The sequence below is a fragment of the Scyliorhinus canicula genome, chromosome 2 (assembly GCF_902713615.1).
Source record: "Scyliorhinus canicula chromosome 2, sScyCan1.1, whole genome shotgun sequence".
NCBI lineage: Eukaryota > Metazoa > Chordata > Chondrichthyes > Carcharhiniformes > Scyliorhinidae > Scyliorhinus > Scyliorhinus canicula.
In genome coordinates, this window is record NC_052147.1 from 274,224,238 (window position 1) to 274,232,126 (window position 7,889).

A 7,889-nucleotide genomic window follows, 5' to 3' on the forward strand; every position below is an offset into this window, starting at 1 on the left:
TGTCTTTTTTTTAATAAACAATTTTATTGAGGTAGTTTTTGGCTTTATAAACAGTTACAGACATCATCAGAAAGGAAGCAAAAAAAGGCAAAAATGTGCAAACATCCACGTACTTTCAATACTTCCATCGTAACATATTGCACAAGCCCGCTCCCCTCCCACCGGTACTACCCGCCATATTTTCCCTCCTACTCTACTCTACCCCCCCCCCCCCCCCCCCTCCCCCCACCCCCCTGCTGACGCTCACTCTCCCGCAAAGAAGTCAATAAATGGTTGCCACCTCCGGGTGAACCCCTGCACAGATCCCCTCAAGGCGAACTTAATTTTTTCCATCCCCAGGAAACTCGCCTTGTCCGCAAGCCACCACTCAGTCTTACATAGAACATAGAACAGTACAGCACAGAACAGGCCCTTCGGCCCTCAATGTTGTGCCAAGCCATGATCACCCTACTCAAACCCACGTATCCACCCTATACCCGTAACCCAACCCCCCCCCCTAACCTTACTTTTATTAGGACACTACGGGCAATTTAGCATGGCCAATCCACCTAACCCGCACATCTTTGGACTGTGGGAGGAAACCGGAGCACCCGGAGGAAACCCACGCACACAGTGGGAGGACGTGCAGACTCCACACAGACAGTGACCCAGCCGGGAATCGAACCAATAATATTCATCGCCGGGCTATCAGGGAAGCAAAGGCCAGCACATCGGCCTCTTTTTACAGTGCAGAAGGAGGCCATTCGGCCCATCGAGTCTGCACCGGCTCTTGGAAAGAGCACCCTACCCAAGGTCAACACCTCCACCCTATCCCCATAACCCAGTCACCCCACCCAACACTAAGGGCAATTTTGGACACTAAGGGAAATTTATCACGGCCAAGCCACCTAACCTGCACATCTTTGGACTGTGGGAGGAAACCGGAGCACCCGGAGGAAACCCTCGCACACACGGGGAGGATGTGCAGACTCCGCACAGACAGTGACCCAAGCCGGAATCGAACCTGGGACCCTGGAGCTGTGAAGCAATTGTGCTATCCACAATGCTACCGTGCTGCCCCTAATCGAAGGGGGCGCAAGAGGCTGGAATTGGAGGAATGCAGAGGTCGAGGAGGATTGTGGGGCTGGAAGAGGTTGGAGAGATAGTGAGGGGTGAGGCCATGGAGTGATTTGAATGCAAGGATAAGTATATTAAATTCCAGTTGTCGCTGGTCAGGACCAATGGAGGTCAGTGAATATTGGGATCATTCCAAGGTAGGCTCTTTCAACCCAAATAACAACAAAAATAACTCTTGGCTGCCAACTGCTTTAAGGCATCCTTATGACTTGAGAGGAGCTATTTAAGTGCAGGCTCTTTTCCTTAAAGTGGACAGTAGCTCGCTTGGTTTCAATCATTTGTTACATGTATCAAAATAGCACAGGTACGAATAATCAGAATGCAATTATCAATGCACTTAAAATCTGCACACAGGACAAATTAAGGCCACTGAAGTTTTTGATAGGGGTGAGAAGTTTTGAGACAACACCTTTTGGATGAATATTTATATATTGGATTCCAGTTTGTGTTTCTTGTTATCTTGCCTGAAGGATTATAACAATGTTTGTTTTGAGATTTTCACCCCGGCATATAAATTCAGCATATTCTGTAATAAATATTCAGGGAATGAATACACATTATTACCTGAAGGTGTCGAACAGTCACATGATTTATTATGAAGCACGTTTGAATCAGTACCTTATTAACTGTGGTAGCAAATGACTTAACCTAACCACTGCTTTATAGTGCTGTCAACAAGACGTATAAATGTATGGTCTTATCCTCTCGATAATGTGCTTGCCTTGGTAGCTTTTTTGCAACCGCGTTTAACATCCATCACTGCGATTTGGAATGCAAATGACAAAACGTAATGAAACAGGATGTACGCGGAGTTTGGAAAGTCAGTCCTAATGCCCAAGGCTTTCAAACACCCGATTTAACTGTGGGAATCAAAAAAGGGCAATCGGTCACAGTAATGAACAACTGCAGGTATTTGCTAAAAGGTGCATTACTGCCTGAAAATAGCACCCAATTCTTGCAGTTGCTGATAATAATAATCTTTATTGTCACAAGTAGGCTTACATTAACACTGTAAAGAAGTTACTGTGAAAAGCCTCTAGTCACCACACTCCAGCACCTGTTCGGGTACACAGGGGCTGGTTTAGCACAGTGGGCTAAGACACCTGGCTTGTAATGCAGAATAAGACCAGCAGGGTAGCATGGTGGTTAGCATAAATGCTTCACAGCTCCAGGGTCCCAGGTTCGATTCCCGGCTGGGTCACTGTCTGTGTGGAGTCTGCACGTTCTCCCCCTGTGTGCGTGGGTTTCCTCCGGGTGCTCCGGTTTCCTCCCACAGTCCAAAGATGTGCGGGTTAGGTGGATTGGCCATGCTAAATTGCCCGTAGTGTCCTAATAAAAGTAAGGTTAAGGGGGGGGTTGTTGGGTTACGGGTATAGGTTGGATACGTGGGTTTGAGTAGGGTGATCATGGCTCGGCACAACATTGAGGGCCGAAGGGCCTGTTCTGTGCTGTACTGTTCTATGTTATATTTTCTATGTTCTATGTTCAATGTGGGTTCAATTCCTGTTCCAGCCTCCCCAAACAGGCACCAGAACGTGGCGACTTGGGGCTTTTCACAGTAACTTTGTTGCAGCCTACTTGTGACGATAAGCAATGATTATTATTATTACAGAGGGAGAATTCAGAATGTCCAATTTTCCTAACAGCGCACCTTTCTGGACTTGTGGGAGGAAACCGGAGCACCCGGAAGAAACCCACGCAGACACGGGGAGAATGTGCAGACTCTGCACAGACAGTGACCCGAGCCGGATTCGAACCTGGGACCCTGGCACTGTGAAGCAACAGTCCTAACCACTGTGCTAGCATGAGACAATATAAGTAACAGAAAGGATCTCACCATTCAGAGAAGCGTAGATTATGTTCTTCATCACTGAAATGTAGAGATTGGAGCAGAGTTAGACTATCACAAAATTGAGCAGAGGCCACTGTTGTTTCTGGGCAAATTCCCCCGACTTGATGAGCCCCAGTATTGAGAGGGACTGTGATTGATTCAGCAATAATTTTTTGCAGTTATGTTAAAGTGAATATCTGTGTCTGAGATAAATATTAGAGTCAACGAGCCATTGGATAATAGGGCTGATTTAAACTGTGGGGGCGGTGTCAAAGTTGGGGGGGGTGCCTGCCCACCCTACCTCTTTGCTGACTCACCCCACAGCCATTGCACCCTCTACATAGAGGAAGTCCTGTTTTTGAAAGCTGCCGATCTGGTTTGGCAGCTCTCTTATCCCAGCAGCTCCACCAGGAACATTGGCTCCCGCTGGGGCAGCAGCAGTTCACGCAGAAGAATTGCTGAGAGTGCCCACACGAAGGGCTGAGAGAGTCCAGAAGAAGCCCAGTCTGAGCTCTCGCCAGGGCCAGTCTGGCAGGCCCAAGCCCAAGCGAGGGAGACGGGTCGGGGGACAGGGTAAATGCAGAGAGGAATACATTGGCGGGGAGGCTGATATTACAAAGAACAAAGAACAAAGAAAATTACAGCACAGGAACAGGCCCTTTGGCCCTCCCAGCCTGCGCCGATCCAGATCCTTTATCTAAACCTGTCTCCTATTTTCCAAGGTCTACTTCTCTCTGTTCCCCACCCGTTCATATACCTGTCCAGGTGCATCTTAAATGATGCTATCGTACACGCCTCTACCAACTCCGCTGGTAAAGCGTTCCAGGCACCCACTACCCTCTGCGTAAAAAGCTTTCCACGCACATCTCCCTTAAACTTTTCACCTCTCACCTTGAAATCGTGACCACTTGTAACTGACACCCCCAATCTTGGAAAAAGCTTGTTGCTATCCACCCTGTCCATACCTCTCATAATTTTGTAGACCTCAATCAGGTCCCCCCTCAACCTCCGTCTTTCCAACGGAAACAATCCTAATCTACTCAACCTTTCTTCATAGCTAGCACCCTCCATACCAGGCAACATCCTGGTGAACCTCCTCTGCACCCTCTCCAAGGCATCCACATCCTTAAGATGGGTTTCCCAAAGGAGACACGAACCCTTGCTCGGCCACCAGTCTAGCAGGGTTTACCTGGCGGGATGAACATTTGATGCCGGCCTCCCTTACCATGGGCAAAATCTCAACAATGCTGTGAGGCTATTTAAGGGGCTGGTTTAGCACCGTGGGCTAAACAGCTGGCTTGTAACACAGAACAATGCCAGCAGTGTGGGTTCAATTCCCGTACCTGCTCTCTGAACAGGCGCCGAAATGTGGCGACTAGGGGCTTTTCACAGTAACTTCATTGAAGTCTACTCGTGACAATAAGCGATTATTATTTATTGGCCCAACAGGTGAGCGGGCCACTGCCATAGATTTATGGCACCTCACCTTTCCTGCTCCCCACTCTCTCGCCCAGGGGAGTGATAAAATTCCAACCATAGAATAATTAGGGCACAGAAGGAGGCCGCTTCATACATCGAGCACATATTGGTTCAATGTAGAGCAATACAGCCAGTCCAGTTCCCCCTGTCATCGACATCCTCCCATCTTTTTAAATTTGTTTTTACAAGATATGGGCTTTGCCGGCTAGCCAGCATTTGTTACCATTCCTAATTGCCCTTGAAAGGGTGCTGGTGAGCTGCCTTCTTGGACCTCAGTCCTGTTACGGAGGGAGTCCCAGGGTTTTGACCCAGGAACAGTAACATATTTCCGAGTCAGGATGGTGAGTGACTTACCAGCCCCTCCAGCTGGTGGGGTTCCCAGGTATCAGCTGCTCTTATCCTTCCAGATGGTAGTGACCATGTGTTTGGAAGGTGCTGCCTAAGGATCCTGGTTGAGTTCCTGCGGTGCATCCTGTAGATGGTGTACACAGCTGCCACTTTGGTGGTGGAGTGAGTGAAAGTTTGTGGAAGGAGCGTCAATCAAGTGAGCTGCTTTTTCCTGGATGGCGTCAAGCCTCTCGAGTGTTGTTGGAGCTGTACTCGTACAGGTACACAGAACATAGAACATACAGTGCAGAAGGAGGCCATTCGGCTCATCGAGTCTGCACCGACCCACTTGAGCCCTCACTTCCACCCTGTCCCCGTAACCCAATAACCCCTCCCAAACTTTTTGGACACAAAGGACAATTTAGCATGTCCAATCCACCTAACCTGCACGTTGTGGAAAAAGTGGGAGGAAACCTGAGTACCCGGAGGAAACCCACGCAGACATGGGGCGAACGTGCAGACTCCGCAGAGGCAGCGACCCAGGTAAGTGGGGAGTATTCCATCACATTCCTGACTTGACTCTTGTAGGTGGTGGAAAGGCTTTGGGGAGTCAGGAGGTAAGTTGCTCGCTGCAGGAATCCAAGCCTCTGACCTGCTCTTGCAGCCTCAGTGTTGATATGGCTAGTTCAGTTCAGTTTCTGGTCAATGGTAAGCCCAGGATTTTAATTGTGGGGGATTCAGTGATGGTAATGCCATTGAACATCAAGGGGCGATGGTTTGATTCTCTCTTATTGGAGAAGGGCGGCATGGTAGCACAGTGGTTAGCACTGTTGCTTCACAACGCCAGGGTCTCAGCTTGGGTCACTGCCTGTGCAGAGTCTGCACATCCTCCCTGTGTGTGTGTGGGTTTCCTCCGGGTGCTCTGGTTTCCTTCCACAGTCCAACGATGTGCAGGTTAGGTGGATTGGCCATGATAAATTGCCCTTAGTGTCCAAAAATGTTAGGTGGGATTACTGAGTTACGGGATATGGTGGAGGTGAGGGCCAAGTAGGGTGCTCGTTCCAAAGGCCGATGCAGACTCGATGGGCCGAATGGCCTCCTTCTGCACTGTGAATTCTATGAATTCTACGGCAATTGCCTAGCACTTGTGTGACATGCATGTTACTTGTCACCTGTCAGCCCAAGCCTGAATATTGTCCAGGTCTTGCTGCATTTGGACAGGGACTGCTTCAGTGTCCGAAGAGTCGCAAATGGTGCTGAACATTATGAAGTCATCAGTGGACATCCCCACAGCTGACCTTATGTTGGAAGGAAGGTCATTGATGAAGCAGCTGAAGATGGTTGGGCCGAGGACACTACCCTGAAGAACTCCTACAGTGATGTCCTCGGACTGAGATGACTGACCTCTAATCACCACGACCATCTTCCTTTGTGCCAGGTATGACACCAACCAGTGGAGAGTTTTCTCCCTGATAACCATTGACTCCAATTTTGTTCAGCTCCAAAAAAGCTCCAATTTTGTTCAGGCTTCTTGATGTCATACTCGGTCAAATGCTGCCTTGATGTCCAGGGAAGCCACTCTCACCTCACCTCTGGCATTCAGCTCTTTTGTCCATATTTGAACTAAGGCTGCAATGAGGTCAGGTGCTGAGTGACATGAACAGAACCCAAACTAAACATCCGTGAGCGGATTACTGCTGAGTATCTGCCGCTTGATAGCACTGCTGATGACCCCTTCTGTCACTTTATTGATGATTGAGAGTAGACTGATAGGCCGGTTATTGGCCGGTTGGAGTTGTCCTACTTTCTGTGTACAGGACAAACCTGGGCAATTTTCCACATTGTCGGGTAGCTATCAGTGTAGTCGCTTAGCTTTGTCTATTACTTGCTGCCTATGCTGTTTGGCACACAAGTAGTACGTGTTGTACCTTCAACAGGTTGACACCTAATGTTTCGGTATACCCGGTGTTGCTCCTGGCATGCTCTCCTGCACTCTTCATTGAACCGGGGTTGATCCGCTGTCTTGGTGGTAATGGTAGAGTGGGAGATATGCCAGGCCATGAGGTTACAGACTGTGGTTGAATACAATTCTGCTGATGGCCTACAGAGTCCTCATGAATGCCCATTCCTGAGTTGCTAGTTATTTTCAAATTCTCTCCCGTTTCGCACGGTGGCAGTGCCACACAACACAATGGAGGGCATCCTCAATGTGAAGACAGGTCATGCAATAAATCAAATCCATTGGGGATGTTGTAGCTTCATATGATACACATTTGCTGATGGCTGAATGGATTAACCCATGAAAGGCAGGTTTTGCCTGTGTTGGATATCAAATGGTTATACGGAATCATTATGGATTATTATTTTTGCTTTTGGCATCTGTACCAAGCCACTGTAGCTGCTGATCATCGTGATGTTAGGATATCGTGATAACATGGGGAAATAAGAAATCCAATAATGAGGAATGTGTTCCAGTGGCCGTAGGTTTAAAAGGGAAACCATTTTTTTTGATGGAAAAGACACACATTGTCTGAGTTGGTAAAACTAGGGTTTCGAAATGTTGTTTAGAACAGCAACATTGGGGAAATGTGTTTACCTCAGGCAAGTTCGGTCACAACGAAAGATGTGGGTCCATTTCACATTTACATTCTAAAAAAGGTGAGCTCATGTAAGAAAGGTACTTCAGAGTAACATTTGAGAATGTTATACTTCAGATAAAGGAAAATCAAAAGACATTATAACATAGGCAAATCCATCCTATGAGGGGGCCTATTTTGAGATCGCAGCACAGTGCTCACTTCCAACTAAGTTCTGCCTGGAGAAAGCAGGTTTTGGGAATCCAGTTGTCCCTGTGAAAAATGAAATGAAAAAAAAAATTAAAATCGCTTATTGTCACAAGTAGGCTTCAAATGAAGTTACTGTGAAAAGCTCCTAGTCGCCACATTCTTACGCCTGTGCGGAGAAGCAATTGAAAGCAATCCCTAAATAGATAGGTGCCTAGTGTGGTAATTATTGCTCGATTTTGCTTACAGTGTCAAAACATGTTTGGGGAGGTTTAGCTTTGAGATTGGAGAAATAGAGGGTTTTGAAGTGGATACATTTCAAGATATTGTGGATAGCCGTATTTTTAACTGAC

General features: G+C 47.6%; 1 long non-coding RNA gene across 1 annotated transcript; it reads right to left on the reverse strand.

Moving 5' to 3' along the window:
* Positions 1-1,049: 1,049 nt before the first annotated feature.
* Positions 1,050-7,563, reverse strand: LOC119962458. The gene is made up of 3 exons (XR_005459883.1): positions 7,350-7,563; positions 2,954-2,986; positions 1,050-1,642 (listed from the first exon to the last, which is right to left on the reverse strand). It is a non-coding gene; the product is annotated as an uncharacterized LOC119962458 (long non-coding RNA).
* Positions 7,564-7,889: the final 326 nt, after the last annotated feature.